Below are 9,707 nucleotides of genomic sequence, written 5' to 3'. Positions count from 1 at the left end.
GAAATTGCAAGTAGATAAATAGGCACCGCTTCGGTGGGAAGGGAACAGCGTTCCGTGCGCCTTGGTGTTTAGTCATGCCGGCCACATGACCACGGAAACGTCTTCGGACAGTGCTGGCTCTTCGGCTTTGAAACGGAGATGAGCACCGCAACCCTAGAGTCGGACTCGACTGGCTTTCGAGCAAGGGAACCTTTACCTTTACTTTAGACTACACATAGGTACATTGCAAGAAATGTTTTTTCATTTTTATTTTTTTTTAGATTTTGCATATTGTGATGGTTAAGATCTTGAGCTACTTAGGGAAATCTTCAGTTTGAAATATCTCCTTGCCTGTGATTCCACTGGAAAGAAGCCATCTCTCTCAGCTTTACCTCACCGTCTGAAGAATGCCGCTGTCCTACCTCACGTGGTGTCACAGTCCTAATAGCTCAGACTAGCCTAATCTTGTCACAGTTTAGAAGCTAAGCAGGATAAGCCACAATTAGTGCGTGGACGGGAGGCATCCAAGGAAGACAAGGGCTGCTATGCAGAGAAAGACAATGGGGTCACACGGAGAATTTGCCCGTGCGAAAGGCATGAATGTCGGGTGGATTTTCGGGGCGCGATCACACCGCAACATCTGGGAAGCGTAGTGCACCCGTGGCCAACCCATGGCATCCCGCCGAAGATGCGGAGTTAAAAAGTACCAAAAAAATTATAAATAAAGTCATTTTAAGAAGAAGAAGAAGAAAGTGCACTAGTATCCAGAAAACACGCGGCACAGGCGGGCGTCTGATCGTGGGAGCACTAGTATCCCGTGGCATCCGGTGCCCGCCCACATCCCGTCACAGACCGGATGTTTTTCAGCAAGCGCATGCGCACAAACGCAAAACTGAAAGCAGTGCTGCTCTGCGGAACTGCTCATGTGCACAAATGTGAAACGCTTGTGTGATCGCGCCGCTTCTTTGCCACGCTGCAGCATCGCCGTGTGATCGCCAGCTAACAGCCGAAGCACGGAGACTCAGAGGACCGTGTGATCAGGCTACCGTGTTTTATTTTGCTCTGGGGCGAACAGCCATGCCTCCCCCCTCCCCCGCGATATCTGGCCTGTGTGACCCGGGGCCTCTCTTCATCTCTTGCCTTGAAAACCCCATGAGGTAGAACTTCATGAGGTCAGTATGAGTTGGTTGTGAATTGACAGCACACTTTACTTTTACCTCACAGAGTTTTAGAACAAAGTTTGAGTCCAGTGGCACCTTTAAGACCAACAAAGTTTAATTCTGGGTATAAGCTTCCATGTGCATTAACTTTTGTTGGTCTTAAAGATGCCACTGGACTCAAACTTTCTTCTGTTCCTTCAGACCAATATGGTTATGCGCCTGAATCTCACGGGGTTTTGTTAAGGATTACTTGCGAGAATGCAGGCAAAGCACTTGGAACACTGAGGACAACCTTAATATATACATTTATTATTGTTATCCCGCAGGTTAAACACTTTGACAGATATTCCCGGCACACACCTCTTGGAGAGGTGAGGGTAGCCTTGAATGCATTAAAGACTTTCCAAAGTATGGAATTCTGTGAAGAATTGCGCAGAGCTATTTGTTGGTCTTAAAGGTGCCACTGGACTCAAACTTTCTTCTGTTCCTTCAGACCAATATGGTTATGCGCCTGAATCTCACGGGGTTTTGTTAAGGATTACTTGCGAGAATGCAGGCAAAGCACTTGGAACACTGAGGACAACCTTAATATATACATTTATTATTGTTATCCCGCAGGTTAAACACTTTGACAGATATTCCCGGCACACACCTCTTGGAGAGGTGAGGGTAGCCTTGAATGCATTAAAGACTTTCCAAAGTATGGAATTCTGTGAAGAATTGCGCAGAGCTACAAAGGTAACCACAGTGGCTTCCCTGTGTCCCAAATCTACATTAATTAATGTCTTTTATTCCAGATTAATAGCACATTGGAAATCTTGCAGTCACTGAGACCTGATTTATGTGCTGTGTTGGGTTGCCAGGATCACGTGAATTATTACACACATCAGTGTTCTCCCTGCCAAGTGAGTCAATGATGCTGGCATGTGTAGTAGGCCACATGCACCCAGTGACCCTATTTGGTTTCATCATCCAAATGAAACACGAGATGCCGCTACTAGGAAGTGAAACTCAACCTCATGTGTGAACCAGATCTCGGGAAGCAATACCCAACCCCTTAAATACTCCCTTCTGCCAATCCCCGTGGTAAAAGTGTGTGCTGAGAGTAAGTAGTTTATGCCAAGTAACACTCTTTTTAATCTAGGCAGTATCATGACACTACGTTAATAACTGGGAAGGGTTGATAGCTATAGGGAGAGTAATTAATTCAGCTATGCCTAAATGCTTTAGGCCTGTGGATTGACAGCACCTGCCAATATATTCAGGTTTCCATGACGGACATCTAAAACTATGATCAGCATTGCACTGCCAGTCTCCGAATCATTCTTCTGTGCGCATATACATGATTGTTCACAATGTCCACAGGGAATGAACAGAGGAATATACTTTTGCTGCCATTTTGTATGCCTAGTACCTAGGAGGCCTTTCACAGTTAGCAACCTACAGCACAGCCAATCCTGCTACACTTTTCAGGGGTCTCACAACACCATTAGGGAAGTGGAAGGTAACTCTGTAACAAATGGATGCTAAATGCAGGAATGAGAAGACTGGAGTACAGCTTTGGGTAACTGTTTACTCTGAAACTAGAATGAACTTGGTCATAATGTTTAAAAGGGCAGTGGTTACTGAACATCCCGTTTTATCAGTTGTACTGACTCACTATGTGTAATCTGCCTCGAGTCCCTGTGAGAAAACTGGACGAGAAAGAACATAAATTACATTAAAAAAAATAAAACGAAGGAAAGCGATCCATACTTTTTGTCCAGATTCTTGTAAAATTATACAATAGCTCCAAGCTTAGTCCTTTCAGTATGCCATATTTAAAATTGATAATCCATTCTTACCCATTCCTGCCCACTTTCCCCACTGATAGGGAAACATACTTAGTATCAGTTTTCATTACAAATCTTGCAAAGTGCAAACTTCCTGAAAGATACTTGCTTGCCCACTTCCAATCTTCCTCGGCAATGTACAGCCACTAAGGATAAACCCTTAGTCCACAGAAGATCCCCTGGCCTAATCCCAAAACCAGGGATTGTGGGTTCATGCCCCATTTGGGGTGCCAATTCTGTCATCTGTGCAGGGGTCATTTCGTAGAAAAAGAGGTGCAGGAGCTCATTAGCATAACTTATTTGCATATGCCACACCCCCTGACATCACCGGAAGTGCGTCAGAAGGCAACACCCACCGCTCAGGCTCCACTGGACTATTTTGGATGGCTAGCTATTGGGGGGGGGAACGTGCAGATCTGTCCTCACAGAGGAGGGAGAGCTTGTACCTGAATAAAACTTGGTCTTAAAGGTGCCACTGGACCGGGGAGCCAGCGGGAGCTCTGCAGCTTACCTGGCTGCTTCTTGCTCTGACTGAGGGCTGCTGGGAGCAGGGGGTGGGGCTTGCTGCATGTGCCCGCTCCCTGGGCTCTTTATTGCCGGAGCTTCTCTCCTGTGCGCTCCTGCAGGAAATGACCCCTGCGTCTGTGACAGGAAGTCCAAATACCTTGGGTGAACAACAGCAGTCATCCAGTGCAGGTATTCAGGAGTTCCATGACAGTGACACAGGGATTCATTCCTCAGTGTAGGAAATATTATCTGAAGGAGCAGGGGGTGTGGCTTGTTGCATGTGCCCGCCCCCTGGGCCTCTTTACTGCCAGAGCTCCGCTCCTGTGCGCTCCTGCAGGAAATGACCCCTGTGTCTGTGGCAGGAAGTCCAAATACCTTGGGTGAACAACAGCAGTCATCCAGTGCAGGTATTCAGGAGTTCCATGACAGTGGAATTCATTCCTCAGTGTAGGAAATATTATGGGAAGGTAGAAAGTTTCAAAGCCACTGTTCTAGAGAGACAAGCAACTCAAGAAGGGAAAGACAAAGGAACTAATGAGGAACAAACAGGGTGTGTGTGTACTGCAATGGAGCTGCTTCACCTCCACAGGTGTTTACTGAACATGATATATCCCTCCATAGGACATTGTCGGAGAGGAGCTTGTGTCACTGAAGTGTCTCCCTGTCAAGATGTGGCTGCTAAAGGGCTGCTAAAGGTTAAAACTGCCTCCATGTACAATAGTCCAGAGAAACGTAAATATCCTTCTTTTTGTTGGCTAATATGGGCATTCTGTTCTAACTTGCTGCTCCCACCTGCAATCACCTTTTTGCCCAGAACTGGTTCATAGTAGCGAAGATGTGGCAGATACTGTAGGGCAAAGGTGTCAAACTCGTTTGTCACGAGGGCTGGAATCTGATATAAGTGTGACGTTGTTGGGCAGGGCCATGTGTGCCCTAAAATGCAATGCCAGATACCAGAGATATAAACTTTATAAAAGACCCAGGCAAACCCAATCAACAATATTATTTTTTACTCAAAATACAAACATGCTCAAAACGTTAACACTCCTACGGTATTTCCTCGATGCCCACCCTCCCAGTGCCACCACCCGTTACGCATTAGCACTGCGACAGTATACAGGGACACAATGCACAGCCTCTGTCACCTGGCAATAAAGGTAATCAGTTGCTCATGGGCCAGTTAAGAGCCCTGGATGGGCCAATTCCAGCCCACAGGCCATATGTTTGACACCCCTGTTGTAGGGTGTGTATCAGGATTTCAGTGGACCTCTGCATAATTAAAGTCAGTTTGAAGTTTATAATGATACCCAGTTTCCTATCGCCACCACAGTTCCCGTTAAGCTGTGCTAGGGAGTGCTGGTGCACAAAATTTTAACAGGCTACTCAGGGGTTGTGAGCTTCTACTCACAAGACATTCTCCTCTCCATCGGAAACAATGAAGGATGGGGGCACCTCCTTCTGGGGCCCATCAAATTGCACCCCCCAGTCCAATCTTTTTGAATTTTTTTTTTGGGGGGGGTTGAGGAGAGGCACTAAGGTTGCCATTCCCCCAGTGGGTCTAGGGGATCCCCTGATTTTGAGGGCCCCAATCAACCCAATCCAATTTCTCTACTGGTTTAATTGCTTTGCATTCTTTCCTATTAGCTTCCTTCTGTAGTAGCAGTAAAGCTTATCTTTAACCTTGAAGATGTGCTGGAGAGGAGATGTTGGGTCTATGGTTATTTCCTACCGTTTGGGTGCCAGCTTGCTACCGTTAGGGATCTCATTATTTACCCCGAGCGCATGAAGAGGCCTAATTGGCCTAATTGGCCAGTGAGGTGGGGGGGACATACGAATACCCTATATCTTATTATGCGCATGTCCAATCCGTCATTCTGAACAGTGTTCCTGTCAATGCATCTATGGCTTATCAATAAAGCAAAACCTTCCTTCAGAAGCGTGTGCTCCATTGCTTAAGTTGTGGGTTGTGACAGTCACTCCCAATGTCGAAAACACAATGACAACACTTCTGGGTGATGTCATCGCGGCATGCACGCAAGAAGAACAGAAGGAAGGATTGGAAGTCCCCCACCAGCAGCTAGGTAGGACCTGGCAACCCAAAGAGGCACCAGCAGCTATGCTGAAAAATTGGTTCCTCTACCTTAAAAAAAAAAAGTCTCTCCAGAGCCCCAGATACCCCCAAGATCGATTCTCCGTTATAGCCTATGGGGCCTATTGACTATAATGGTCCCCAATCCCCATAGGCTACAATGGAGCCAGGAAAAAAATATTTTTTTTTAAAGCACAACCCTATTATGCTTTTCAGTATGATTTGTAAGCTGCCTTGAGTCACAGGGAAAAGTGGGCTATAAATATTTGAATAAATAAGTAGTTTGGGCAGGTTGATAACATTTAAGCAACTTCCTGTTTGTTAGGTTAGGCAGGGTTCTGACAGTGATTGTACACTTGACCTGTAATGCTGGTTGTCATGTTTCACTAAAAAAACCAAAACAAAGCAGACCGCACGAGTCCCCCCCCCTCCAAGCACTGGTATGTTTTCTAAGGCTCAGCACTCAGCTAGGGTTGCCAAATCCGCCGCGTCGGAAATCGGGGCTTCAAAGCGGGGGATTCCCCGCTCCCCACCCACATTTGGCAGCCCTAGGCTCAGCACAAGGCCAGGCCTACCAATATGGTGGGAAGGAGTGGGTAGACCTCTTCTTCGGAGGACAGGTCTGCCGATATAGAAAAAGAAGAGATTGGATTTATACCCCCCACCTTCACTTGGAGTCTCAGAGCAGTTTACAAACTCCTTTCCCTCCCCACAACAGACACCCTGTGAGCAATGCTCCCTTTAAAGTTGTGAGCAAGCGATTTGGCAGCAGCATGAATTACATTGCTCTGGAGCCATCCTTCCTAAGTCAAAAATCTATGAGCTGGAGGCTAAAAGACTGTGAGCTAGCTCACACTAACTCAGCTCAGAGGGAACTCTGCCTGTGAGGTAGGTGGGGCTGAGAGAGCTCTTTCCAGAGCTGTCCTTGAGAGAACAGCTCTGACAGAACTATGGCTTGCCCAAGGTCATCCAGCAGGTGCAAGTGGAGGAGTTGGGAATCAAACCCCGTTCTCCCCGATTAGAGCCCGCGCACTTAACCACTATACCAAACTGGTAGAAGGGGTGGGTAAAATTTGACTTGATTCTGTTTTCTCTTATAATGTTTAAAGTATCCTTAAAATATAGTTTAACTATAATTTAAAAGAATTTATTTTGGGATTTTTTCACAAGGCTGTGGACGTAATCTTCTAAAAAACTAATTTACGTGATAGTCAAATGTAGACTCACTCACAGCTCAATGCTACTAGCTTTTCCCACTCACGAGGCAGAATTCCTGCTCACAACAACTGTGGGGCTTAGAGGGAACATTGCGGCATTATATTACTTACCCACCTGCCTCTGAATCATTCACAGGTCTTGCTTTGACGTGCAATCAGATGTACATCAGGGGAACTCAGCTTTAAGAACGCTCATTTGCTCACTGCTGCCAGTGGGGGGAGAAGGAGCTTCCAATTTCCCTCCCATCCCGCTTTCACCAGTGGAAAGGATGGTGGTGGAGGAGGTTTTCACAGCACTGAGTGAACAAGCGCTAGTTAAGCTGAGTTGCTTTCTGATGTATGTCTGACTGCAAGTTCGCTCTTGCCCATGTGACCTGGGGTGTTGGGTGTATCATGCAGGATGGCCCTCAGTGGCAGGCCAGTATAAGCGAGAAAAGTTAGGCGAAACGAGACGGGTGAATATTCCAGAGGCTCATGGATGAATACTAAAATGTTAAGTCTGGTCATGCACCTATCCTCTGACATGTGTCACGTGTATCATGTAATTACACCCTGGCATACATTAGTCTCTTGGGCATAGCGTGTTTTGTAAGGCTGTCATTAATAGTCCAGATTCTTCCTTCCCAGACTTCATTGAAAATTAATCACAGGGGTTGTCTTCGTAGACAAAGAGGTGCAGGAGCTCATTAGCCTAACTCATTAGCATAACCAGGGCTATTTTGGGGCAGGAACGCACAGGAACAGAGTTCCAGCTGGCTCCCAAGTTGGCCACGCCCAGCAGGAACTCATTAGCATACTAGACCACACCCGACAGCAGAAACTCATTAGGATTGGCTACATTAGGGGTGTGTGGCCTAACATGCAAAGGAGTTCCTGCTACAAAAAAAAAGCCCTGGGTTTTGACAACAAACAGGGTAAACAGAATAAGAAGCAACAGGTAGGTGTGGCTGGATGACTACACTTCTGGTAACATGGGGGTGTGGCCTAATATGCTAATAAGCTGTGTCATCAGGAGTGTGGCCTAATATGTTAATGAGTTTCTGCTGTTGAGTGTGGCCTGTTATGCTAATGAGTTCCTGCTGGGCTTTTTCTATAAAAAGAGCCCTGAGCATAACTTATTTGCATATGCCACACCCCCTGACATCACCGGAAGAGTGTCAGAAGGCAACACCCACTGCTCAGGCTCCGCTGGGTTGTTTTGGATTCTTAGCTATTGGGGGGGGGACGTGCAGATCTGTTCTCGCAGAGGAGGGAGAGCTTGTACCTGAATAAAACTTGGTCTAAAAGGCGCAACTGGACTGTTTTGGGCTGGAGGGCTGGGGTGATGGCTCTGCAACTTATCTGGCTCCTTCTTGCTCTGACTGAGGGCTGCTAGGTGCAGGGGGTGGGGCTTGTTGCATGTGCCCGCCCCCTGGGCTCTTTACTGCCGGAGCTCCGCTCCTATGCGCTCCTGCAGGAAATGAGCTCTGATTAATCATATACCATATATTTATTCTTCAATCTCTGCAAAATGCCAAGGAACTTTTGCAGTGTTGGGGCAAGAATTCCAGGTGTTTCAAATGTTGTCATTTCTCCTGATGTTCTCTCTGCTCCAGGTATATATGCAAGGATTGATGTCTTCTGGAACCTCCATAAGCAGAAGCACCAGAAATCCAAACCCAAGACTCTCACATCAGTTACCGTTTTCAACGAGACTTTCCTCTTCCACCTTCCTGAGCCTGTAGTGTGGGACTGTGCTGTCCTGGTCTCCATTTACAAAATGCATCCCAGTGGCAGGCAGCTTATTGGACAGGCTGCTCTGGGGAAAAGAGGACCCGGCGAAACGAATTATCACCAGGGCAGCATGATGCAGTCGATCCAGCAGCCCATAGCTTCGTGGCAACCTCTGCTCATTTAAAGGGAGGGTTTTGCAAGGATGGGAACTGGCTCATAGCTTTTCCCGCCTACTAGCAGAAGCTGCTTCAGCTTTCGGAGCAGAAGTTCTCTAGCAGAGACAAATAGCAATCACAAAAGCTGCCGTCATCGGAGATGTATGACTTGTTTCAACCAAAGTTTCTGCTCCCTTTGGTCATTCTCACGGGTGTTAACACCGAGGAAGAGGAATCGCCCTGCCCATGGTATCAATTGTGTTATGGTGTCATCTAGATTTTAGGACTGAAATTAGGACATCGCTCATTAGGTGTGCAAAAGGACCGGGGAGAAAACAGTGCCACGAATGTCAAAACGTTAAGCTCAAAAACAACAGCAACAACAACTGAAGCCTGGGATGAAGGGGAACTGAGCGTCTTAAGACTGCTCTGGGAATCTTTGCTGATTTGAACCCGAATCAGAATGGCATATCCTTGCTTTATTTTCTGCTGTGTGACTGCAGGTTTGAAAGGGCCTTAGTTCATTGGTAGCCTACAGGCTTTGCCAGATTTGAACGATAGCATCTCCATTTAGAAGGCTCTCAAGTTTCAGGGCTGGGAAAGACCTCTGCCTGAACCTTTGCGAAGCTTCTGCCAGCTGGCACAAAAAATATCCTGGGCTAGACGGAGAGTACAATGCAGTTTCATGTTTCGATGTTGCTATTTCAAACATGAGAAGCAAGGACCTGGGCCCCTCTGAGTGGTAGCGTCCTGGCTCAAGACAACTGTCCGTCCCCCCACCCCCTACTAATTTCAGGGGATGTAAAAGCAGCAGCCAACATAATTCTGATTCTTGCACACAGCCATTCTTGCACTACCCTTGGAAATGCTGGAAGCAGGGCTATTTTTGGGCAGGAACGCACAGGAACGGAGTTCCGGCTGGCTCCCAAGTTGGCCACACCCAGCAGGAACTCATTAGCATAACAGGCCACACCCAACAGCAGGAACTCATTAGGATTGGCTACATTAGGGGTGTGTGGCCTAACATGCAAAGGAGTTCCTGCAACAAAAAAAGT

At 47.0% G+C, this 9,707-nt stretch overlaps 1 pseudogene; it reads left to right on the top strand.

The window, feature by feature from the left end:
* LOC107125798 overlaps window positions 1-8,681 on the top strand; it is a 14,843-nt pseudogene extending 6,162 nt beyond the window's left edge.
* Window positions 8,682-9,707: the final 1,026 nt, after the last annotated feature.

This window comes from Gekko japonicus, unplaced genomic scaffold (genome assembly GCF_001447785.1).
Source record: "Gekko japonicus isolate JY-2015 unplaced genomic scaffold, Gekko_japonicus_V1.1 scaffold3793, whole genome shotgun sequence".
Lineage (NCBI taxonomy): Eukaryota > Metazoa > Chordata > Lepidosauria > Squamata > Gekkonidae > Gekko > Gekko japonicus.
Note: the sequence above shows the minus strand (reverse complement) of the source record. Positions and strands in the feature narration are given on the sequence as shown.